At 42.3% G+C, this 25,812-nt stretch overlaps 1 long non-coding RNA gene across 1 annotated transcript in view; it reads right to left on the minus strand.

Annotated features, from left to right (window-relative positions):
• Nucleotides 1-3,070: 3,070 nt before the first annotated feature.
• LOC138843750 (uncharacterized) overlaps nucleotides 3,071-25,812 on the minus strand; it is a 147,007-nt gene continuing 124,265 nt past the window's right edge. The window contains exon 3 of the long non-coding RNA XR_011378710.2: nucleotides 3,071-3,933. This is a non-coding gene — a long non-coding RNA (uncharacterized LOC138843750). The remainder of the gene's footprint in view (nucleotides 3,934-25,812) is intronic.

Consider the following 25,812-nt stretch of genomic DNA (forward strand, 5'->3'; position numbering starts at 1 on the left):
CTTAGAATTTTTGTTCATAAAAAGTTACCATATACCCCAATCCTATTTTCTCTACTCACATCTCATAATAGGACCTTTGTCACAAAGTCAGTGGAGGCATGCCCTAGGGGAAATTTCTTATAAGAGTGCTATCACCTTAGCCATTCTGTCTGTGCTTCCAGGCTCAGAGAAGTCTGCCATTGCTGTGTTGCACCCTGATCAGAGGCCACACCAACTAGATCCAGATGATCTTGGACCAAGAACCTCCAGACTCATAAGCCAAAACAAGCCTCTTCCCTTCATGGGTAGCTCATCAATTACAGTCATAAAAAGGTAATACAGTCAGTGGGTCTACATTGAGATCAAGCAATAGTTCGGTTTCCTTTCAGGTTGTCCAACACAAGATAACTGATCCTTTTTCTTTTGATTCTATACAGTTGTGCACGGTCTACTTAGGGCAATTCAAATTGTCTTCACTATGACTACTGAAATGACATAAATAAGCACCACCACATATGGAAATAAGAGCCATCAAGATGTTTCTATATTAAATTGAGTCTTACTTGGAACTCAACGTATAAAATTGAATAATGTCTCTCAGGAGGAATCCACAGGTGGAGAGTGGAACTGCTAAAATCAGAAACTTGGAAAACCAGCATAACAGTGTAATAAACCCAGGTATTCATTGTTCAGACATGAGTCTTTCCTGAAAACCATTAAAAAGGGGCAGTGTTATGGTGCACCTGTTTAAGCCACCACCTGTGATGCCAGCATCCCACATGGGCACTGGTTTGAAGCCCGGCTACTCCACTTTCGATCTAACTTCCTGTTAACATGCTTGAGAAAGCAGTGGAAGATGACTCAATCCTTGGATTCCTATACCCATGTGAGAGATCTGGATGGAGTTTCATGATCCTGGCTTCTGTTTTGCCCAACCCTATCTGTTGTAGCCACTGGGGGTGTGAAAAAATGGAAAGTCACTATAATTCTACCTTTCAAATACTTCTTTAGAAAAAAAAAACAGTAACTGCTTCTGCTTTCTGTATTCTCCCCATGGCTGATATGAGTGCATAATTCTCCCATTGTTTCCCCAACTTGATTCCTTCGGGGGCTCTAACTACCACAAAATCTATGCATTTTTTTGTTATCTCACAAATATAGCTTGATGCGACAGACATGTCATGGTCTCAATGGGTTGAAAAGAGGTGGAGGCTGGAGATTTCTCCCCTCCCTTGCTACCAAACCAACACTGTGTTGAGACTGGGAATGGCGAGTTATTTGTGACTGCAACTGGATAGCTTTCAAAACCCACAACTGCAGGGCACTAGTCATTGATGGTCACCCAGATACGAGGATGCCTGATCTCACCAAAACTCTGCCGTGTCTCCAGACGTTTGATGGGGAGCAAGCGGTCATGTGCACTGTGAAGTCCCAGTTCTTCCTTTCTGGTGATAGGAAACATCTTGTCCAAACCTCTCTCCAGAAGTAGACAGCAAAGCTAAGATTTGCAGAGGCCAGAGAAGGAAGAGATGTCACAAGCACTTAAGATAACTGAGAAGAATGGCAGGATCTCAGACACTGAGAAAGGCTTGGAGCCACTTACATTTTAAAATGAGGAAATGCCAACAAGATTATACAGTTTGTCCCATTTAAAAGCTTGCTCTTAACATTAATATTTTAACATACAATTCACGAATGTATTATCTTAGAGTCTAAATTTGAGGAGTTCTTTTAAGATGAGATCTAAGTAGGCATAGAAATTAGACTTATTGAGAGGAATGATTACCAACTGGGTGTAATCTAATCAATTTCCATTCAAGTGCAAGCATTGGTGAGCATTGCTCAAGGCAGGCATGGTCCTGGGTTAGGAGACACAGAGATACCTAAGACAGATAAGGGAGGTTCATGCTGAGGGCAGGCAGACAATAACAGGCAACACATAGAAGACTTCAGGGTGGGTTCACCTATAAAGAGAATAAACAGGGTGAAGACAGACAAGGGATGAGTGTGGGCAGTGGGTATATTAGGAAGTCAGGAGAGGCCTTCTTGAGGGGAAGTTACTGGGACAGAGCTCTGGATGCCAAGAGGGAGCCAGCTATGAGGAACTCTGTCAAGTGCATTTCACAGCTTGTCCAGGGTCTACAACAAGCCCAGACTCTTCCAGCACCAGAAAGGAGGCCAGGACAGCTTCAATAGGGTGAGAGGAAGAGGCTATGTGTTAAAGGAAGTGGGAGAGTCCATCACATGCAGGACTGAAATTTCATTACACATTTGCTTGTGGACAGTGTAATTCTCCCTTAAAGTATCAGCTGCAGGAAGATGGAAAATTGGACCCCTTAACTCCTGGAACCTCAATTCAAGATCGGGCAGGTGCTCTGTGAATGTTTCTTGAATGACTGAAGCTGGACAGGCAGGAATCCAGGGTTCTGTTAGATGTGTTAGATACCTATTAGCAATTCAATGGACATAATCAGTGCTGAAATGTACTGAGCATTTCCTATGGGCCAAATATGCTAGAGAACTTATATACATACAGATGGTCCCTGGCTTATGATGGCTTGAGTTTTTCCAGCTTTGCAATGATGCAAAGCAATAGGTATTCAGTAGAAATTATACTTTGAATTTTGATATTGATCTTTTCCTGGACTAATGATATGCAGTACAATACTGTCTTGCAATGCCTACTGTAGGGTAATGTAAGTGTTTTGAGCATGTTTAAGGCAGGCATGATTAAGCCATGATATTTGGTAAGTTAGTTGTATGAAAAGAATTTTGATTGGAGCCAGCACTGTTGGTCACTTGCTAATCCTCCGCCTGTGGTGCCGTCATCCCATATGGGCTCCGGGTTCTAGTCCTGGTTGCGCCTCTTCCAGTCCAGCTCTCTGCTGTGGTCCGGGAGGGCAGTGGAGGATGGCCCAAGTGCTTGGGCCCCTGCACCCTCATAGGAGACCAGGAGGAAGCACCTGGCTCCTGGCTTCGGATCAGCCGTGGCGGCCATTTGGGGGGTGAAGCAACAGAAGGAAGACCTTTCTCTGTGTGTCTCTAACTCTACCTGTCAAATTAAAAAAAATGCATTTTGATCTACAATATATTCCACTTTAGGAATTTATTTGGATGTAACCTCATAAGTCAGCTCACTGACTGAATTTTAACACACTAAAGATAGGTATTGTTATTAGCCAATTCAAAAATGAGGCAAGATGGGAGAGGGAGTAGGAGATGGGATGGTTGCGAGTGGGAGGGATGTTATGGGGTGAAAGTTGTACTTTGGAAATTTATATTTATTAAATAAAAGTTGAAAAAATAAACAAAAAAATGAGGTGAGTCACACAGTAACTCTTCCTGCTGCACATAGCATTGGAGGGAAAATGTTAGAGGTATTCTTATCCCCTCTATTAGGCTGCCATCCTTGGGTCACCAAGTCTAGAACACAAGGCTGAGGTTGGACAAAATTATGTAATAGGGAGGACATCAGCACTGAGAAGCAAGTCAACCTGAGAGACCTGCAGGGGTGGGGAACTTTGTTTGCCAAGGGCCCCTTGGATATTTATGACATTATTCACAGGGTATACAAAATTAAACTTAAAAATATAGATTCATTGAATTTCAAGTCCTGCCTGAGGTTGCCTACGCAGGGCCAGACCAAATGATTCCCCACCCTTGTAAAGTAATAACCAACAATGCAGGTACAGACAGAGGAGTAGCTCAGCTTTATGGTCCTATAACATGCACAAAGGGAGGCCACCATTTCCACAAACTGCATTATATAAGCATCTTACACATATATCTCATTTAATGTAGCAACAATTTTATGTGGCACTTTATCCACAGTTTACACAAGAAAAAAAAAAAAACAACTCAGGATCATAAAGCTTAAATAACTCGACCAAAGCCAGATGGCTAGCGAACAGCAGGAGCTAGAATTCAAACTCTGGAGACTCACTCTTGGCAGACCTGAAAGAAACCAAAATGGTTTATTATTCAGTGGAAATGAGACATGAGGAAGTTTTTTCCAAGAGCCCTGGCTTAGACTGAGAATAGGATTGCCCCGTGTTTTCCTGGGGTAACAATAACAAGATCCTTGGCTCAGCCCCCAGCTAGAGAATTGAGAGACTTTCTCAAATCCCTCAAGTCCTTTCCAACTTGGACAGAGATTCATGGGTTACTGCAGTATCACATAAGATGCCCACACCCCATCAGGGGGTTTCCCTTCCCCTTGAAACTCATGCAGATCTTTGGCAGCTGGTGCCTTCCTTGTAGCTACACTCAGGAGGCAGGCTACGGTTCGCCTCCCACTATTGGCAACATCTGTCCCGTCATCAAGACCCCTGCTCCCTTCTGCAGCCGGCTCCCCATGAGTGGTGGGGACCATGGGATGGGAAACAGTGTATTTTAGTCCACTTTCATCCTGTTCATGGGTACAACATGTTGCTCCCCTGGGCAATGGAATCCTTCAGAGATTTTGCACATACACACCTTTTCTCTTTACTCATTTCATATTAAGTCTTTCTCACTCTAGAAACTTGGAGGGATTCCACCATCCTCAAGATGAAAGTTGGTCTGAATGGCACCTAATTTCTCAGTATTGCCCCTCAATGTCTTTCCTTCACTCCAGATGTTTACAGAGCCCAGAAAACATTCTATACAGATTATGATCCTCCAGAATTATAAGTGTCTTATTGGCATTATAGACAGAACTTAAGTCTCCCACAAAGACCCCTATTTACCAAATTCTTACTTGAACTTGCTGTTTATTCTTTGAATATGTAGGTGCCTATTGGATTTCCCTTTCTCTCTTCTTATTTGCTACCCTTCAATCAAGGCAGCATTTTTGAACTTAAGATCCACCTGAAAGTGTGTGGAAGGAAGTGATCAACAAGGGTGTGTCGGAGGGTCCAAGTCACTTCTCAGGTCCTTGTGAATATCCGAGGACCCAGTGGTTCAAAAGGCAATACAACTTTGTGATTACCAAAGAAGTTATAAATATACAAATTAAATGATATTATAGAAGGATTTTTCTATGTTTACCAGAGGCGAAATCAGATTTTAAGGAGTAAAAACAAATATAAGCCCTCCCACTACGTTCACGGGAACAGGGACAGACTTGATTGCTTCCAGAAAGTCCAAACTGAAATCCCACAGTTTCTACAAGGCCACAAAAGGAAAAAAATAAGGTATTTTCATGCTTGAAAGCATTTAAACTCACTAATCAAGGGCATGATATTTGTTTGACATTTGGGCACATCCAGAGTGTATTCTGGGATATATCCCATAAGCTATTCCTTTCACAAATATACCCTCCCCAAATAATGTGCCCTTTTATTCAAGTCTTTGTACAAGAATTTCCACTGAGAAGGTAATCCTGCTCCTTAAGGAGATGTATCCTCTCCACCTCTCAAAACATCTTTCTCTTATATTCTCATTAAGACTGTAGCCTCAAAGACAGCTGAAAGAAGGCAGACTAGTAATTACACATCTTCCTAGTAAGAGCTGGATAGAAAGGGTATATTGAGTCCTGCTGTTCTGTCTAGGTGACACTACACAGCCCTACTAGCTAGTATTGTCACAGAATTAATTGGTTTCCCCTGTTACAACAGCAGGTACTCCTTGATGTTATAGGGTTTCACCACACACAGCCTTGAGGGAGTCTTGGATGGTCAGCTCTGATCCACTCCATTTCTTAGTGCTACTCAGTAACTTGTAAACTGATTAGACCACCTCCTTCAGCCTACGACTTAGTGTGGGATGCTGCTTTAGTACGGTAGCAGGTAAAACTAAGAAAAATAGGCACCTCTTCCCTGTCTCATCCAATTCTCTAAATCTTCCCCACAACCAAAACCCAATTCCAAACTCCCTATCCCCCAGAAAAAATTCCCCACAAACATGTCTTCACTGTTCCGTTTACCACATTGTTTAAACTGTTCCTGCTGCCCGTACCCAAGTGCTGCCTAGTGTTGTCATGTAACACCTTCATGGACACCATTTCTTCCCAGTCTGAGTACTGGAATCATGGTTTCTCTTCAACTGAGGGTACTGTCCTCCCTCTGTCCTGTCCAGTCTCATGTTCAAAATAATGCTTTTACTGAATAATTGTATTACAACTCTAGATTTATAACTTGCAGTTCCATCTTCATTGTGTTCAGTTACCAAAGTATGTGCACCCTTCAATGAAATGTGCACTCACTGCACTTTCTAGAATTCCTGGAGTCCTGATTGATGGGTTCTCCTCATGAGGATCCTGCCTCTAAAGTGGTTTTTCAAAAGTCAACTGAGGAATTGAAGGTCCAGTGCACTACATTTATTTTAACTGTGCATTGCAACACCATCACATAATCCTGCTTTTCTTAAAATACACACATTCTACACGGATTATTTTGACCTTTAACTCACTTTGATAAGATGGCTGTTTTAGAGAACTCCTCACTGTAACCACACCAGCACCCAATACTTTAGGTTCTATATGAAATAAAACAAATGCTAGCAGCTATTCATCTGGTTTGTATTCTGAATTCTTACTGTTTTAGTAATTCTCACAAGTATCTCAATTTTTCACTGAAAAGTCTCCATTATGCCAATTGGCAACAGGTTTCAGTTATTTCAAATTTCTTATATCTGTCTAATGACTTTTTCATTGGGCTCATTCACTAGTTCTATTTATAAATCCTCAAATGTATTTGTAATCTTGCTTGCTCTGCAATTAGTACAGTTGGGGGGGTTAAACATTAAGTTCCGCTAACTCACCCTAAAAAACAAAATTGGTTTCTTAAAATCGGTAATGGCAATTCTTGACCCAATCATTCTATTCCTTAGAAGCTGTAAATGGAATTTTATGTATGTGGATGTCATTTTTTTCTAGTTGAGGGCTCATATCTTAATCAGATCCCCTAGAATTTTGTGACTTCAAAAGAAGATATTCTAGAAATAGGTACTGAACTAGGAGCATAGAGAGGAAAACAGATTTTTGAAAGTTCTATTGATATTTTTACTTCCTCTGTTGACTGACTTGGCTTGCCTCGATGATAGTATATAAATATATAGTTGTTAAATTAGCATAAGTATATGGTTTTTACAGAGGGTTTAGGGAAAAAACTTAATTCCACATGACTTAGTTTGTTAACATTCTAACTTGGGGTGAAAGGCAATAGAACAAAAGCTAGGATGTAAATATGCACAGAGGTCATCATAAATTCGGGCCTTCCAATTAACTCATGTTGTGACTTTAGGGTGGTCATAAGGAAATGACTATATTCTTCAGTATGTAGAATTCTGGGACATGACACAATCACATATGAAGTTCAAAAACAAAGACATTAACAGTCTTCCTTTTAGCGACCTTTCTCATCTCAATGTCAAATCTCATTAAGAGTTAACTCTAAAGGACATCGCATATGGCAGAACAAAAAGTATTCCAAGTCCTTGAGGAAGAAAGAGCACATGAAATGATCCCTTTCTCAACTCTTTTCACCTAACTGGAACTCGGTTTCATTTTATCATAAGAGAGGAAATCAAGTTGCATGTTCTCCATGGTGTCTTTCAACTCTAAAATTTTTGGTTTTCTGTGCTGTTAATGGTTTCATCATTTTTATGTGCAGAATCATAAGCAATTTCATCTTAAGCCTTAAGATAAATTCTAAGCCTCAGTTCCCTGGCCTCAACACTGTGGGGCTTGTATACTGTCCATAGTTCTGAGGGGCATCTCGCTTCATTTGCTGAGATCACCAATGGGTTGATTACATGCACAAGATGTGCAAACACATATGGGAGCCTCCTTTTGACATGCTGGAAGTGCAGTCCCTCTGCTTCCTCACAGTCTAGGTGGCTGAAACTGGTGGGAGTAGAGCATAGAATTTAGTGCAGTGATAGAAAATGAAGTCATGCACCCTGCCCACCTTGGGAATAGCAAGATTCTGGAGCAATTGAGAATTGTGGAACAGTCTGACATGACAAGGCACGTACACGCAGCCTGGAGATACATGCTCACCAATTAAGTTAGCAATTACCACACTCGTTTTCTCCTGTCTGCACATGAAGAGATCACAGGAGACGTGTGCAGGGTTAGAGTGGAAAAGCTTGTTCAGAGACACAGCTTTTAATATGGGGGACACCAGATGAGTATTTGAGAAATCTCTACCCTCTAGTGATGCAAAATAAATGAGCATATAAAGCAAATGGCTCTCCTCCCCCGTCTCTAGCTTCCCACCCAGCCCAGCATATAGAATGTCAATGCCTGTATTTAAGAGACAAACTAAGCCCTACTGTGGCTATTAGAAAGAGCAACAGACATTTGGGTTGCCACAAGAGAAAAATAAGTGCCTCTGTTCCATTTTTCTAAGTTTTACTTATGATGTTATTGGGGGAAGACAAATATTTATGGGAGAAGCATTGGCTTTCTTCTGTAATAGAAAACCAGAGAGTAGTGGATGGGAGACTAAGGGAACTGGACTCCCCAGGAGAACTGAACTCATTTGCAACAATATAAGGCAAGGTATTGCTCTCCTTCTGCCTAAGCCAGTCTTCACCTACCCACATCATTTAACTTCCTTCTGGCTCTGCTCCCTCAAATGTAAAATGGGAGTAATGATGTTGACCATTCGGCAACTCCTTTACAGGAATGCTATGAAAAAATATAAATTATTCAATAACTACAAGAGTATTTAAGATTCACAAGTGAATATCCCCTGTGGGTTATTAATGAGAGTGACTGCACTATCCTATGGAGAATACTGATGAGGAGTCACAAGCCCCTACTGTTTCTCCTGGATTCTGACATCTGAACCCACGGGCTGAATGAATAATCACATACATAGTTCTCTACCCAGAAAAGGGTAAAATTTTTCCAAACAGATCCACCTTCTTTCTACACACGCATAGGCCAAGGAAGGGTTCCGAGTGGATGCAGCATTTTGGTATGACTATTTCATAGCGGATTCCACTGTCTTCAGAGTTGGTCTTTCTCTACCAAGGGTCTTAAAGTCATTCATGGAAAATGTATCATGAAAACATTGTGCATGGATTTCAAAATGTTTGCTTTACAATAAACTGACTTTTTATAATGTGTCTGAACAGATGCAGTATTTGAGGCACTAAGAAGGATGACACGTCAGTTTGAGAAGTGCCTCTTTCAGGCCAATGTGAATTCTGCCAAAACTGAAAAGCATAGACCAAATTTGCAGTTGAATCTTGAATGGAAGGAGAATGGTATGATCATTGATCTTTTGCAAAGAATTTGTGGGATGCAAATGACAGTTTCGAAATGGATAACTTGTGTTAAGAGATAAAGCTGGCGCTGCCCCTCAGCAGGTGAAGCCATCCTGGCATCCCATATGAGCACAGGTTCAAATCCTGGCTGCTCTGCTTCCAATCCAGCTCCCTGAAAGTGTGCTTGGGAAAACAGTACAAGATGCTCCAAGATGGTCCATTTTTTTTTTTTTACAGAAAAATTAAAGCAAAATTTCTGCCCCATGGGTTTCAAACCTGTTGCACCCAGATCAGCTGCAGACAGCAGAACTTTGAAGGTCTAAACAAGTGGGATCAGAACCCTAAAACATTACTTCAAAGAATTGGAACAGGCCTTATCAGAACTACCCTGGGGCCAGTGCTGTGGCAAAACAGGTTAAGCCATTGCCTGCAATGCTGCCGGTATCTCATGTGGGTGCCGGTTCACATCCTGGTTGCACCACTTCTGACCCACCTTTGTGCTAATGCCCCTGGTGCTTGAGCCCCTGAACCAACATGGGATATCTGGAAGAAGCTCTCGGCTCCTGGCTTCGGCCTGGCCCAGCTCCGGTCATTGCAGCAACGTGGGGAGTGGACCAGCATATGGAAGATCTCTCACTCTGCCTTTCAAATAAAAACTAAAAAGTCTCTATCCTGAGGACAAAGCACAAACCAAGCAATAGCTACTCAGTGGTAGAAGTAGTCCATTCAAAACACAAACAGACCAATCAAAAGCAAACGTCACAGCATTTGGACTTTGGAATGGTCAAGGCAGTATTTGTTGCCGTCTGGATCGCCAGTGCACGATGACATGTGTTTGCCAAAGCCTTAGCAGAAACACTTGGAAAGGCTTTCCCACCACAGTGCTCATTCCACCCACTGAACAAGGAAGTCATTCGGTACCCAATGTAGCACTGATTTGACTCATTCGGACTCTGGTAGTCTTAAAATCTTGAAAGTCCCCCCACCCCCACCCCAATCATGTAAAAAGAGACCGCATTGACATAGTTGAATTGCCAAGACCTTCAGTTCTTCAGGGACAAATAAAATGGCTGGGATCATCACTTACAAATGTGTTCAGAACTTTATGGAGCTTATGTTGAGTAAAAGCTTATTTACCACTTAATTCCATTTTCTTAATTCCATTTTGTTGTTGGTTTCCTAGTTGCGTGTTGAGTAGAGTCGAGTCTGCAGGCTCTCTGGAAGGATCCCTGTCTCTACTCTGATGTCCTACATGAGTTCTGCAGGTATTTTCTCCCAAGTCTTCTCAGGTCACCAAGAGAAGCAGAAAAGGGAACTATTTTGTGATCTTGTAGTCGCACCAGCTTCAGATGCCAACATTGTGGACTAGAAAGTGCTTAAAAGCATCTTTTAAAAAATTCAACTTAGGGGGCCTGTGCCATGGCTCACTTAGTTAATCCTCTGCCTGCGGTGCCGGCATCCCATATGGGTGCCAGTTCTAGTCCTGGTTGCTCCTCTTCCAGTCCAGCTCTCTGCTATGGCCTGGTAGGGCAGTGGAGGATGGCCCAAGTGTCTGGGCTCCTGCACCCACACAGGAGACCAGGAAGAAGCACCTGGTTCCTGGCTTTGAATCGGCCCAGCACTGGCTGTAGTGGCCATTTGAGGAGTGAACCAACGGAACGAAGACCTTTCTTTCTCTCACTGTCAATGACTCCACCAAAAAAAATTCAACTTAGTTATTGCTTTAGATTCCCTTTGTTTCAAGAAGCAGTGATCCTTCTTTCTGAAGGCCTTGAGATTCATAGGCCCAGAGACAGTGTCTACTTGATATTTGGACTTTCACATGGCACAATTTATAGGCTCTCGTTAGTATTTATAGTGAGATGAATTTTTTTTACAAGATTGCATCATCTGAAGGTTTGTTTTGCTTCCAAACTCATTATTTGCCAATTATTATTGGGGCTGCATGTAGGGTCTAGGAGAAAGGAAAGCAAGCAGGATATCCCATTTGGGGTCGATCATCTTACAGAAGTTGTCATGCACAGGGACACATGCTCCTGTCAGCATGCATTTGTAAACCAGAAAGTGACGTGCCCATCATCATTTCGTAAGCCCAGATCACCACATACCAAAGAATGGACTCTTTCTAAAAACCATGCTGAAGAAGAGTGAATATTAGATATGTGAAGTCTTTATGTACATCAAGAAGTATTAAAAGTACTGTTGATCTCATGTTTTTTTCTTCCAGTGTGAAATTTCCAAAAAGTAGAACTTAGTGTCCATATGTTCATGTGCAAAAATTGAATTTCTCCACTGACAAGTTTTTCAGAAGTCATTTAAGTCATAAATGAGACTGTGGAGGTCTCTCCCTCTACTGCTCGGAGCAGAGTGGCTCACTTTTTATCCTTTAGGTAAAACCAACTTTTGCTTCTTTATGGATTCTGTTACATACAAGCTCCTTTTTAAAATGTTTAGTAATTATATTGAGAACATAATGGTTTTTGTTTGTTTTTTTGACAGGCAGAGTGGACAGTGAGAGAGACAGAGAAAGGTCTTCCTTTGTCATTGGTTCACCCTCCAATGGCTGCCCGGGCGGGCGCACCGCACTGATCTGAAGGCAGGAGCCAGGTGCTTCTCCTGGTCTCCCATGGGGTGCAGGGCCCAAGCACTTGGGCCATCCTCCACTGCCCTCCCGGGCCATAGCAGAGAGCTGGCCTGGAAGAGGGGCAACTGGGACAGAATCCGGTGCCCTGACCGGGACTAGAACCCCGTGTGCTGGCGCCACTAGGCGGAGGATTAGCCTATTGAGCCGCGGCGCTGGCCGAGAACATAATATGTTTTAATCTATGTGTACGCCATGGAAAGATTCGAACACATCTGTCACTTCAACTATTTTTGGTAGTGAAGACATTAAAAATCATTCAATTTTTGAAACTATTGAAATGTAGTTACACATAAAACTGCATATGTAAAGTATACAGTGTAATAAAACTTATGCTCCTGTAAAAGCCAGGCTCCAGTTACAGTAATGATCATATATACAGTCCAATTTCCTGAGCTCTTTAGTAATCCCTGCATCTCCTCCCTATTTGTGTTATTTCTATTTGTTTGTGTCAACTTGGCTGGACCACAGTGCAAAGAAGTTTGGTCAAACATTAGTCTGAATGTTTCTGTGAAGGTACTCTGGAGCGATGGACATGTAACTCAGGTTTTAGTAAAGCAGGTTGCCTCTCACGGTGAGTCTGGGCATCACCCATTAGTAGAGGCCTTGAGAGAATGGACACTGTCCTCCTCGGACAATAAGTTCTGCAGCAGATGGCCATGGGACTCAAACAGCTGCTTGTCCCTGGATCTCTCCGGTCTGCTGGTCTACCCTGTGTATTTTGGACTTCTTTTTCCACACTTGTGTGAACCAGTCCCTTAAAAAAGAACCCCATTTCTGTGTATACACACACACACAGTTGCACACCTGGTTAGTTCTGTTTCTTGGAGAACCTTAAGTAATCTACTCAACTCCCCATGCCTGTCTCACCCAATCTGCACACCACTCCCTAGGCAACTGGCATTCTATCACAATTGACTGCATCTTTAAGAATTTTATCCAAATATGTGTCTACTCTCATTGTCTGGTTTCCATCCCTCAGAGTCATTGTAAGCATCAATAATCCATTTCTTGTTAAGTCATGTAGCTTTATAGAGTACGTCCAAGCCATTTATTTTTACCCATTCACCCATGGATGGACATTGATGTTTTACCAAGTTGGGGGCTATTACAAATAAGTCCATGGACATTGGTACACTAGACTGCATGGCAACATGCTTCCATTCTCTTGGGTAAGTGCTTTGACAGAATAGTTTTGGAGTCATATGTAGGTACATGTGGCTAACAGGCTTTTAAACTGAGCTGTTCTCTACTATGCAATAGAAAGGTCAACAGCCCAATTTATCATTCTTCTATAAACTCTACCTGTGAATTGTGATGTCTTTCATTTTTAGAGTTCTGTTCAACTTTTTGAATAACTGTTTATAGTCTGTCTTCAAAAGTCTGAGGGAAATAAATCTAGATTCTCAGCTCCTAAAAAATACACTCACTTTTATTTAAAAAGACTATTGCTTTCCACGCTTTATATTTAACTGCAGCCAATGGAGAATAGAATTAAAATTCACATTCAAGGAAAAACAGAATGAAAAGCTGTAGGTGTCAAACACTTTAAATCTATGTCTCAGCCTAAAAAATAAATGTAGCTGTTCTCTCCCATTAAGAAGTCTGTCGTTCAATGTAGGACATGGCTTAGCAGAGCCAAGCCAGTAGCTATTGAAAGAAATGTCAAGATCTGACCATTGAAATAGAATTGCATGGACATTAGCAAATTACCTGGAAACTGACAATTAGGTAGACTAACTAGACTGTTTCCACAATGTTACTTTTCTGCTTTTTTGAGATTCAGATTTGCTGGCTTTCATGTACATTAAGAAAGTGTGCCACCAAGTCGTATTTCCACTGTCAGGGAGCTCTTGGTTCAGAATCTCCCTGCTTGGTGAATGTATCGACTCACAAAGGGAGCATCATTTGAAGAGGCATCACCCTTGCTCCATAAATGAATGCCTAGCTTATCGCTCACATCAGAAAGATAATTTTAAAATAAATAAGACCAACCAGTTCTTGAGCCTGAGGCATCAGATAGGTATAGTAATAAGTCAGGCTGATAGCTTTAAAACAGCTCCTGATTTTTCTTACTAATCAAACGAGATCAGAAGCCAGCTATCACTGCAGAAGGAAAGCCAACCTTAATTAGCTTGTCCAAGAGTGTCATTTAGTAAATCAAAAGCCTCAGAAAGGTCAATGAATCTTGCCCTTCTCTCATTACCTCTTATCACTAAGAAGGTATCATTAACCAACCCCATTGCAGTAGTTATTTTAGTGCCTTGTAGTACTCCCTTTGGTGGCTACCCTTTGCTACTTACTTCAAAAGTGGTAGTTTTTGGAACAATTTCTTCTCTTAACTCCAATTCTGCTACAAAACTTAAATCATAAAATTCAGCTATGCTGATATCAACTCCAAACACATGAACATAACTTTGCTGCTAATTTATGTATCCACTCCAACATTATTTAATGAGTACCTAAAGCATGCCAAGTATTCTACTAGGTATCCATAACAAACGATCCCTCCCCCAAATGATGGGCTCACCCACTACCTGGCATACACTCTGGCAATGGATGAGCTGCATTAGGATACACGTGACAGACGACACCTGAGCATCTATTCAGTTAGAGTTACTCACTCTGAGGCTGTTGAGAGTAGAACACCAAGTCATCTATGAAAGGCTTTGCCTTTCCCAGTGCTTACAGTTTTTTATAAAGAAAGAAGATACAAGTTGGAAACCTGAATAGTACCCCAAGAAGGGCAAGCTGAAAAGTATGAAATTCAGAGGTAGGAAGCCAGACTGCTGGAGGCTGAGCACACTTGAGTTATACCTCAGGGGGAGCCAGCAAGGATGTGGTTGAGGAGAGCCAGTCAGATCAGTGGGGTAGCAGTTACCAGTTTCTGGCCACAGACCCCATGAAGCTGATGATAGGAGGGTGAAAACTGCCATGCAAACAGCAATGGCAGTAGGATGGCAACACACGGCACACAAATTGCACTTGAGCCGCTTGACACACAGTAGTGTTGCCTGTGTTAGCACAATCCTCCCAGCAATGCCATGAGGCAGTATCTCATCTTCAACAGGTGACAACACTGAAAGGGAAATGGCTTAAAAAGAGATTTGCCAAGGTCACTCAGCAAGAAAAGGGTAGGCTGGAATTTTAATTAAATACCATCCTGTCTCTCCCAGGGAAGGGGCCTTTTTCTAGAAAGGCATGCTTTCTGCATCGCTCCCATTTCAGGGGGTACATGGGCCTTCCTGGATACCATCACCCTTGGATAAAAGAGGTTTGATGTGGGCAGAGGGGTAGCATCATGGCACACTGGGAAAAGCCACTGCCTGCCATGATGGCATCTCATGTGGGCACCAGTTTGAGTCTGAGCTGCTCCTGTTCCAATCCAGCTCTCTAATGGCCTAGGAAAAACAGAAGATGGGCCAAGTGCTGGCTCCTGCTACCCACATGGGAGACCTGGAGGAAGCTCCTGGCTTTAGCCTGGCCCAGCATGAGGCTATTGCAGCCATCTGGGGTGTAAACCAATGGTTCAAAGATCTCTCCTTCTCTGTAACTGACTTTCAAGTAAATAAGGCAATCTTTAATCCACTGTTGGTGGGAATGCAAGCTGGTAAAGCCACTATGGAAGACAGTCTGGAGAGTCCTCAGAAACCTGAATATAGCACTACCACAGGACCCAGCCATCCCACTCCTTGGAATATACCCAAATGGAATTAAAGGCGTGAAAAAAGCCATTTGCACCTCAATATTTGTTGCAGCTCAATTCACAATAGCTAAGACATGGAATCAACCTAAATGTCCATCAACGGATGACTGGATAAAGAAACTATGGGATATGTACTCTATGGAACACTATACAGCAGTAAAAAACAATGAAATCCGGGCATTTACAACAAAATGGAAGAAGCTGGAAAACATCATGCTGAGTGAAATAAGCCAGTCCAAAAGGCATAAATATCACATGTTCTCCCTGATCGATGGCAACTAAACGAGCACCTAAAATGATACCCATTGAAGTGAAATGGACACTATGAGAGACAATGACATGAGCAGCCCTTGGCTAGACTATTGAGGAACAACTTACTATTTTGTTCCTTTAGTATTTTTGTTGTTGTTGTTGTTGCTCGATTTGCTCTACACAAGACCACTGGTTGAACTCTGCAATCAATGCACAACCATTCTTAAGCGTTTAAAAATTAACAGAAAATTGATCTCTGTGGAACATGGGAGTGGGAATAAGAGGGAGGAGATATATAGGACGGCACATACTCACTCAGACCTACCTCCAATGGTGGAACTGGAAATGTGCCAGAGGATTTCAACTCAACCTTACCAAGGAGGCAGGTACCAATGCCAGCACACTTGGTAAAGTGACAAATATAAATACACAACTGATCAAAAAGATAGGGTAAGTGTCAAAGAGATTACACAAATAAGACCAGTGTAAGCAAATAATGAAAGATAGAATCAAAAGGGAGAGAATGATCCTGCAGGGGAAGCAGGACACACAGCAGACTCATAGAATGGCAAATGCCCAAAACAGCACTCCTACCTCAGAATCAACCCTTGGGACATTCGGATCTGACTAAAAGGTCCATGAGAGTCTCGCAGGCATGGAAAGCCATGACACGGTGGCAAAAAACAATCTAAATGAAGGATCCTGGTGAACAACACCCCAGCAGAAGGATCAGGCCATCAAGGAGAGAGGCGCCTTTCTCTGAAGGGAGGAAGGAACCTCCACTGTGATATGGCCTTGACTAAACAAATTCAGAGTTGCTGAACTCAAGGGGCTTCCATAGCCTAGACAGCTCATAGCAAGAGTGTCGGGTGATTGCTGACATCATAAATAAGAGTGCCAATTGTTAAATCAACAACGGGAGTCACTGGGTTCATGCTCCCCACGCAGGATCTCTGTCCTTAATATGTTTAACTATGAAACTCAAAAACAACACTACTAGTCGAACAATACCCTATACCTGGTTCAGTTGTGTGAATGCAACCTGTTGAAATCCCTGCTTAGTATATACTAAGTTGATCTTCAATATATGAAGGTAATTGAAAATGAAACGTGATGAAGGGCAGGATGGGAGAGGGAGTGTGTGAGGGGAGGGCCACGGGAGGGAGGGAGGTCGGTGGGGGGGAGCCACAACAATACAAAAGATGCATTTTATATTCTACTTAAAACTATTGGTTGAACTCTGTAATTAATACACAATTACTCTTAGGTGTTTAATTAATGCTATAACTAGTACTCAAATAGCATTTTACACTTTGTGTTTCTGTGTGGGAGCAAAATGTGGAAATCTTTACTTAACATACGCTAAATTGATCTTCTGTATATAAAGATAATTGAAAATTAATCATGATGTGAAGGGGAAGGGGAGAGGGAGTGGGAGAGGGGAGCGTTGTGGGTGGGAGGGAAGATATGGGGGGGAGGAGGCTATTGTGGTCCATAAGCTGTACTTTGGAAATTTATGCTCATTAAATAAAAAAAAATGATTTCATCAGTTTTCACGTGTGGAGTAGTTGGTCAAGATATTAGATGGACATTGGTACATGATCTTCAATGCCAAAGTTAACATTTTTTGTAGGAAATAACAGTGAACATTTCTACACAGGAAATGACACTTTAAGCATAAGTAGCATGGAGAGAAAGTAACAGTTGCAAATTAATTAGCATACATGAGGTACTGTGCCAGGTATTTGCATCTATTCTGACATTTACTTCTCCCATCCTCCCCTTTTATCTGTCCCTAGCATAACACTTTTAAAGATTATTTATTTATTTGAAAGGCAGAGTTAGAGAGGCAGAGGCAAAAGCAGAAGCAAAGAGAGAGGTCTTTCATCCACTGGTTCAAGTGGCTGCAAGGCCGGAGGTGGACAGATCCAAAGCCAGGAGCTTCCTCCGGGGCCCCCAAGTGGGTGCAGGGGCCAAGGACTTGGGCCATCTTCTACTGCTTTCCCAGGCGATAGCAGAGAGCTGGATCAGAAGTGGAGCAGCTGGGACTTGAACTGGTATTTACATGGGATGCTGGCATGCAGGCAGCAGCTTTACCGGCTACACCACAGCGCCGGCTCCAACAAACCTCTTTAGTTACAGCAAAGCAACCTGGCCTCTTGGGACAAGTGCATAAATATTTTCCCAAAGTCATCAGTTCAGTCAGAATCTTCCCAACCTCTACTCCCACATAACTAAAATCTGTCTCTCCCCAGCTCTCTGCATCTCTGACCATTAGCACCCGAGAATCTCCTGCCACTGGTTCACATCAGCCACCTCTGGAGACTGCTTTGGGCAGTGATCGGCTGCCCGAGGACCTGCGTGTTCACATTCCCCAGATCGCCATCAGCTTCAGGCAGGTACGGCTGTGGAAGTGCAGACATCCAGACCTGAGGCAGGACACTCAGAGCCCCCTGCTGAATCCTGCTGGCGCTGTCTTCACCTGAAACCTCGCTTCTCCATGCTGCCTTCCCAACAGCCTAGCACGCCACCTGGTAAATCGCTTCCCCTGGGGACTGCCCCCGAACGGCTTCTGGGAGCACCCACAGCTGACAGTCATGCCAGCTACCAGTCCTGGGTTTGATCTGCGATTTCTGGCTCCATTAGGGGACAAGAGCCAACAGCTACAGATGGAGTGATAATAGCCCCCGTAAAAGATGAGCCTCTAGCAGTTATTTACATAAAGTTCATTCTATGGACTCTTAAAAACAGAATGATTGCACATTATTTGTCAGTACAATTTCTAATGATTTGATTCTCAAGTATGTGGACTGCAAATATGTGGATTACCCAGGCCATTACTAATGTGAGCTATATAAGGACTTCTAACACTAGCCTGAAGGTGGGAACTTTGAGTGGCTTTAAAGAATGAAGGCAACTCCAAAGCAAATAGAATAAGCAATGAACAAATTATGCACAACAGCTGCACGGTCCCTACAGTGTTCCCTGGCTTGGGGTGATGCAATTTTTGAAAGTGTACTTTTCAATGTTCCATCTGATCCATGGACACGTACCTCCACCATACGTGGCAAGAGTTGTGGAAGCTGTGAAGTTCCAACGTGTCCATGACAAGCGGACTGGTGTGCAGCTGTGTATGTCAAGTGTGTGTGGTCATCAGTAGCAATACTGTGCAGAAGTAGTGGTGGACAACCCAATCTTGGAAATATTTTGTCTTGATCATGGTCCCTTGTGTTTTTCTTCAAAGACTAAAATTATTTAAATTGAATTTGAGGGGCATGCATTGTGGCACAGCAGGTTGAAGCCCCAGCCTGCAGTGCCAGTACCCCATACAGGTGCCGGTTCAAGTCTTGGTTGGCTGTTCCATTTCTGATCCAGCTCCCTACTAATGTGCCTGGGAAAACAGTGTAGGATGGCCCAAGTCCTTGGTCCCTGCACCCACATGGGAGACCCAGAAGCAGCTCCTGACTCCAGATTGGCTCAGCTCCAGCCATTGCAGGCTATTTTGGGAGTGAACCAGCAGATGGAAGACCCCTCTCTGTCTCTACCTCTAATTCTTTCAAGTAATTAAATTAAAAAACTGAATTAGATCTTTGTAAGACAGGAAATTTCATGAAAACAAATCAAATGGGAAAAGGCATTTGCCGTAATAGCTAAACACCAGTAGGGATGCCCGTATCCCATACCAGAATCCTTGGGTCTGAATCTCGATTCCAACTTTGTGTGAATGCAGGCTTTGGTGATGGCACAAGTGGTTGGGCCCTTGCCGCCCATGTGGGGACCTGGATCAACTTTGCAGCTCCTAGCTTTGGCCTGGCTCAAATGGCCATTGCAGGCATTTGGAGCATTAACCAACAGATGGAAGATCTCTATCTGGTTCTCTTTCCTAAATAAATATCAGGTTTGCCTTCAATATTTCATAGCTGTGAGTTTATTTTACATATATGTATGTATTTCTCTATGGCACTCATTGAGACAAAGATCAGATTTCTGGGGATATGTTTTTCCTTCGCTTAGGAAAACTTCAATTCAAAATGATTTCAAAAGAATCTTACGCTTGAGTTGGAGAAAGTTCCTTTTCTGGTAGACAAGAACAAAACAAACAACTTTACTTCTATCTTCTGTGTTTTTACTCGGAATTTTTTCTAACCTTTTCAATGATGAATTGTATTCCTCTGTTAGGTATACACAAAGGGCTTTAAAATATCTTTATGAGACAAGGAATCTCCCACAAGAAAATTCTTTGAAAGTGGAGAAAGAACTACAGGGCACAGAATCCTAACACAGGATATGGAAGAAGCACCCAGATGCAGAGTGTCCCTGGGCAGGTGGCTTCCTAGCCATCTGATCGAGGGCTCCTTTCAATCAGCCCTACATTCTGTAACTAGCTGATCGGACCCAACTGAAATACCAGGCCCCGGGCCAAGATACATGGGACTTTGTTACACAAATAATCAGATGGAGAACCCCAGTTGGGAAAAAGAACAACCTTCTTGAAATGCAAACATGAGCAATAATATGCAGAAAGCTGTAAGAAAATAAACTCCTTTTAGAATGCCCTTTTTCTACAGGAAGCACCAAGTCTTCTCCTACAGCCCCTCTGACTTTCCCAAAGCTGCTGGACAGAATCCATTTATCTGATACGATAGAACGATATTGGCTTCATCTCTCAATTTTCTGGAGTATGGTTGATGGTCGATCAGAATCTCTGAAAATGGGCTTGTGTGAACTTCTGACAAATGCCTGAATGACAGTGAAAGGATGTTTGGGGAAAGAGAAAATCAGTGCATATGGAATTGAGTGACAACTTCTTAATGAAACCCTAAAAAAAGGTGGTTCTGAGCCAGAATGTGTAATTACTGTCTAATCTAGACAGGCCAAGCCATCTGTTGGCTGGGATCTTGTCCCCACCTTTGGGGAGTGTGTGGTGATTGGCTGGTGGTGTATAAGAGAGCCATCTCCAATTGACATCTGTCATCTGTCAACCACCCAGCTGTAATGATGAGCAAAGTTGCTATCGGCTGTCAATGGGCCATATGGAGTGACAAGTAAATGAACAGACTGCAGCCACATCACAGACTCAGGGCGCAAATAGGCAAACTAACACGCTACTCACTGGCCTCTTCACCCTATGCCAGAGCCTTGTGATTCACTCAGCAAGGGCAGCTTTGAGATGGGGGTGTGGTGATGGCGAGAAGCCATCTTCCCTTAGCCTTTATTGGAGAGTTGAATGGAACAATAAGTTAATCAATAAATCAGTAAAGTCACGTATGTTAGGATGAAGTGACAGCAAAGCTGCAGAGAGTTACTAATGTCACAGATGGTAGCCCCTCGGGTGTCCTCGGGAAGGCAAAGTCTCTACTGGAACCTAAGGCAAGGACTCCCATTAACAAGGCAAAAGCAAAGCCCTTTGAGTCTTGGACAAAGATTATTTTGGCATAAAACTTTGTAAAGTGTGTTGACATACTTGGCAAATATGGCCGAAACCTTAACATTGGCTCCCCATGTTCATTTAACACTAATTTTCTCCATTACTGCTCTGTATTGAGATTTTATTCCAGAGGACATAGTATGGAAGACTGCTTTCCATAAAGAGCTACCAAATCGACTCTAAACTGTGGAATGCACAGATAATATCTAGCTTAAATTAGAACTTGATATTGAACCAAGGTGGAACTATCATTTCTAGAACCAGAATCAAGAGGAAGGGGCTGGGAGAATTTTTCCATCATGGAGGAATCATTGTGCAGTGCCAACTTCCTTTAGCCAAAGTCACTAATGACTATAGTGCTCAGCTATTTTCAACCCTGGCTACCTTAGACCAATTAAATAAAAATCATGGGAAGCAGGGTCCAGGTATAAATACTTTAAATTTTACCATTTAAATGTACACTTGGAAGCCATTGCCTATACACTCAGTTCAGCTGAACTGAGCCAGATTGAACGAAGCCAGGAGCTCTTTGTGCAACTGAGCTTGCCCTGAGCAGATGCAAACTGAAGCCAACCATCACCGTCATGTGTTCAACAGTGACCCAACGCATCCCAAAGGTGAGCGAGGCCCAGACTGTTCCCCAAAATTCCTGTGGGCATCCTTCTCATACCCATTGTTTCGTGCATGAATTATCTGTGAGCATTTCAGCTCTGCCTACGAGGATGAATGCTGCTCTCTGAACACCCATTCATCTTTCAATTCCTCCGTTCTGGAAGCGTGGACCCTCAGGGGTCATAATGTCACCTGTCCAGGGATGGCCGCTACCTGGAACTCCTAATCTCCACAGCTCTCAGAAGAACATTGATGTGACCATGTATTAAGTGTGTACTACATACATGAACTGTGCCATGTGCTTCGCACAAATCACTCTTGACTTCATGGCAAGTTTGGAAGGAAAGACTTAGGATTAAAAAACAAATCACCATTTTGATTATGAGAAACATAAAACTTGAACTTCAATAACTATGTGAAACTCTAGTACTGGATTTCATCCCAGGCCTTTCTGAATCCAAAGCTCACATTTGCCTGGTTCAGCGAGTAGCATTGGTCAACAACTTCCTTTCCACAAACTGGGATCCAAGTCCTCTAAGTACCAGTTCTTGGCCTACAGTTCTCCAGCAGTCTTGCCTTCACCCTGGATGCCATCACAGCCCAGCTGAGCTCCAAGAGGGTTAAGTCCACAAGCAGGTTACTGCTTGCCTCTCTTGGCTTTCTACATCATGGAATTTGATTTCCATGATTCTGAGTTCACTTTACTCTAGGTTGGCCTATACTTCAATGTCTTATGTTTCATCAGTAAAAGGAACCTGATACACAATTATATTTAATCAGTAAAATAAGAACAGCCTAAATCACAGATTACCCTTGCCCTGGCCTTTTCTTATTGAGTTTTGATGCATTTCATGAAAAAAAATGTAGAGTTTAATAAAAGGAAAAGTAACTGGATGAAATAGTATGCACTTGATTTACTCAGAAGTAATGACTAAATTCAAGGAAAATAGGACAGTTTTATTTAAAAATAGAAGAACTCTGGAAGGATGTTTAACACAGGGGTTAAGATGCCACTTGGGATGACTACATCCTATATCCAAGTCCCTGGTTTAAGTTCCAGCTCCACTTTAAATTCTGGTTTCCTGACAATGCATACCTTGGGAGGCAGGAATGATGGTTCAGGTCCTTAGGTCCCTGCCTTCCCCAAGAAGGACCTGGATGCAGTCCCAAGGCTCCTGGCTTCAGCCTGGCCCAACTCTGGCTATTGCAGGCATCCGAGGAGTGAGCCAGCTGATGGAATATCTGTAGCTAACTAGTTCTATCTCTGCCTTTAAAATAGAAGAAGAAATAGACAACAATGTAGGCCAAGACATCACCTCATCTCTTTTAATCTCTAACCCATTTTTGGTTACTTCCAATATATTTCTTAAAATATGCTGTATTTTTGCTTTAAAAATGAATGTTATAAAGTTTGTAAATAGAGAATATAGATCAACTCTAAGTATTACATTTGATTATACAAGTTTATTAGACACAAGAATGAAATGGGAGAACTGGCTGAACTTAAAATTAAAAATGTGAGTGGAGGTAGGCATTCGGCCTGGGTGGGTTAAGTCAGCCATGTCTCTTACCAGACTGATCAAGTTCAATACCCACCTCTGACTTCAGACTATAGCTTACTACTAATGCAGACCCTGGGAGGCAGTGCTGATCGCTCAACTGATTGGAATCCTGGTACCCACATGGGAGACCTCAATTGCAATCCTGGCTCCTGGCTTCCCAGCCAGAGGCCATTGCTGGCATTTGGGGAGAGAACTAGCAAATGGGAGCTAATGCACTCCCCTCTGCCTCTTAAGCTTTTAAAAAAATTAAACAACAACAATAAATATAGTCATAATCCCCATAAAGTTATATTTTTCAAAACCTTGAGAAGGTGGATTATATAAGTGATAAATCACTTTCTGGAAAAGAAAACCATGGTAAAGTAATTATAGCTTGTGGCTATCATAAATCCAAAGCGATTATACTTGAATGGAGACACCCAGCCAGCCTTCCTTTTTCCTATGAATTACCTGAATAGTGTTTATTTGACTTTGCTATTTCAGAAGGCATTGCTCTTTAAGTTTCATCAGTTGCTGAGAAATTAAGTCAAAATTTCATTTCGGGCTCATGATTTACCTTCATTTTTTTTAACCTCACTGTATAATTGCCCTTGTCTTGACAGAAAAAAATCATTCACTTTGTATGATCTATTTTCTTCTTAATGACAATTTCACATAGCCCTGAGACTTCATGTTCTTACTTGGAATTATTTCCATGCCAAGAAGTAAAGTCAGTTTACAATTTATTTTTTTCTTCTTGGTTGTAAGTTAAACTAAGATCCATTTCAAGAAAAGTAGAATTAAGTTGTTTCTTAGTTGTCTATTATTTAGTCTTTTTAAAAAGCTACATGAACCAATAGACTGTTTCTTTTAGCACCTTAACTTTGTCTTTTTGCTAGAAAACTAATGTGACTTTTGTCATCTTTATGACTCCATTGTTGTCAATTAGATTTTGCTAATGAGAAGTTTCATACTTGTCTAAAAATTGCTCTTAAGTATAATAATTTTCTTCATCTGATGTCCTAAACTGTCCACTTTATATTTGAATCTTTATATTTGAATTCTTCAGTTTCAGTTTTTTGATATTATCCTTATTTTTTGTTGGCAGAGTCATTTTGGCTATTATTTTTGCTAAGTCATATAATATAATCAGTGCCCTATCTTGAACTATTTGCTCTCTCATTTGGCACTAACTGCTCTAGGAAATACAAATATTGGTAAGACCACCCATGTTACCCATAACAACTAAATACTTGCAACCCAGAGCGCTTGAGCACTTATCTGCAGTGCCTTCTACTGCAATCCTTAACTGATAGGTCTGAAGTAGGAAACAGCCCTTCCAAACGCAAGAGCCAAGGGAGGCTACATACAGGAAATGGTCTTTGAGTAGAATGGACAAGGAGTGAGATGTCAGGGAAGAACCCAGTCAGGATGGCCATGAAAGGGAGGACAGACTGGTGAGGAAGAATGGGCGGATAAGGGATAGGGTAAAATATGTGGCCTTAGAGCAGAAACTAGACTAACTCAGCTGGAGTAGACGTGCTTGAGAAAGGCAGGGGTGGGTCGTTCAAACAGGAAGTTTCACTACCTGCCTAGGCCCTGGCAATGAAGCAGTCACGGCACCGGGTAGCACAGGTGCGTCAGATTACCCGTGTCTTCTCTGAAGGCAACGCTCCAGGAAGAGGACAGCCTATGAACTGCTGTTGGCTCAGTGTGCTTCTACTGGGCCCCCTAGAGTTCCCTAATTGTGGGAGCTTGGCCCCTAGCGTGGCGATACGTGACAGGATCCTTAAGAGGTGGAACCTACTGGAAGGTTATTAAATAGTTCTCATGGGACCTCTAGTTAATTCTGCAGGGAGGGAGCTCTTATTGGTGAGTGTGCCTGACTCCTGGGTTGCTCTCTGGCTCCGTGTCAGCAGGTACCTCTCTCCCTCTTGCATGCACTCTGTCAGATGCCATCTGCCTTGATGGGATGTAGCCAAGGCTCTCTGCCTCAAAGCAAAGTGGATAAACCTCCTGCTGTTACAAAATACCAAGTCTCTGATATTTTGTTACCACAATGGAAGCCAGGCTCGTATGTAAACCATAGATGGAATTCAGTATAGTAAGAATATGTACAAGTTTGGGAAGTGACAAGCATCTGTGTGTATCTGTATTATATGGGTATACATATACTTTATAGGTGACATGAACAGAGGCACTGAAAGTCATTTTCTCCAGAGCCGAGTTTGAAGGTAGGGCTCATTTTTGGAGTGCCATCGTTGAACCCAAGGCTACTAAGAAGTTGACTATAACCCAGTAGAAAACTGACACTAGAGGATTTCAGTCCTGGGAAAGAAGATATTAGATGTGTTTTATAAAATTTGATGGTAATTTAGGAGATATAAGAAAAATATCTAAGCCACTAAGCTAATAAGGATGCTCTTTAAAAACTGTTGGAAATTTAAATGTAAAT

Source organism: Oryctolagus cuniculus, chromosome 9, assembly GCF_051225735.1.
Source record: "Oryctolagus cuniculus isolate XC-2025 breed Fujian yellow rabbit chromosome 9, ASM5122573v1, whole genome shotgun sequence".
NCBI lineage: Eukaryota > Metazoa > Chordata > Mammalia > Lagomorpha > Leporidae > Oryctolagus > Oryctolagus cuniculus.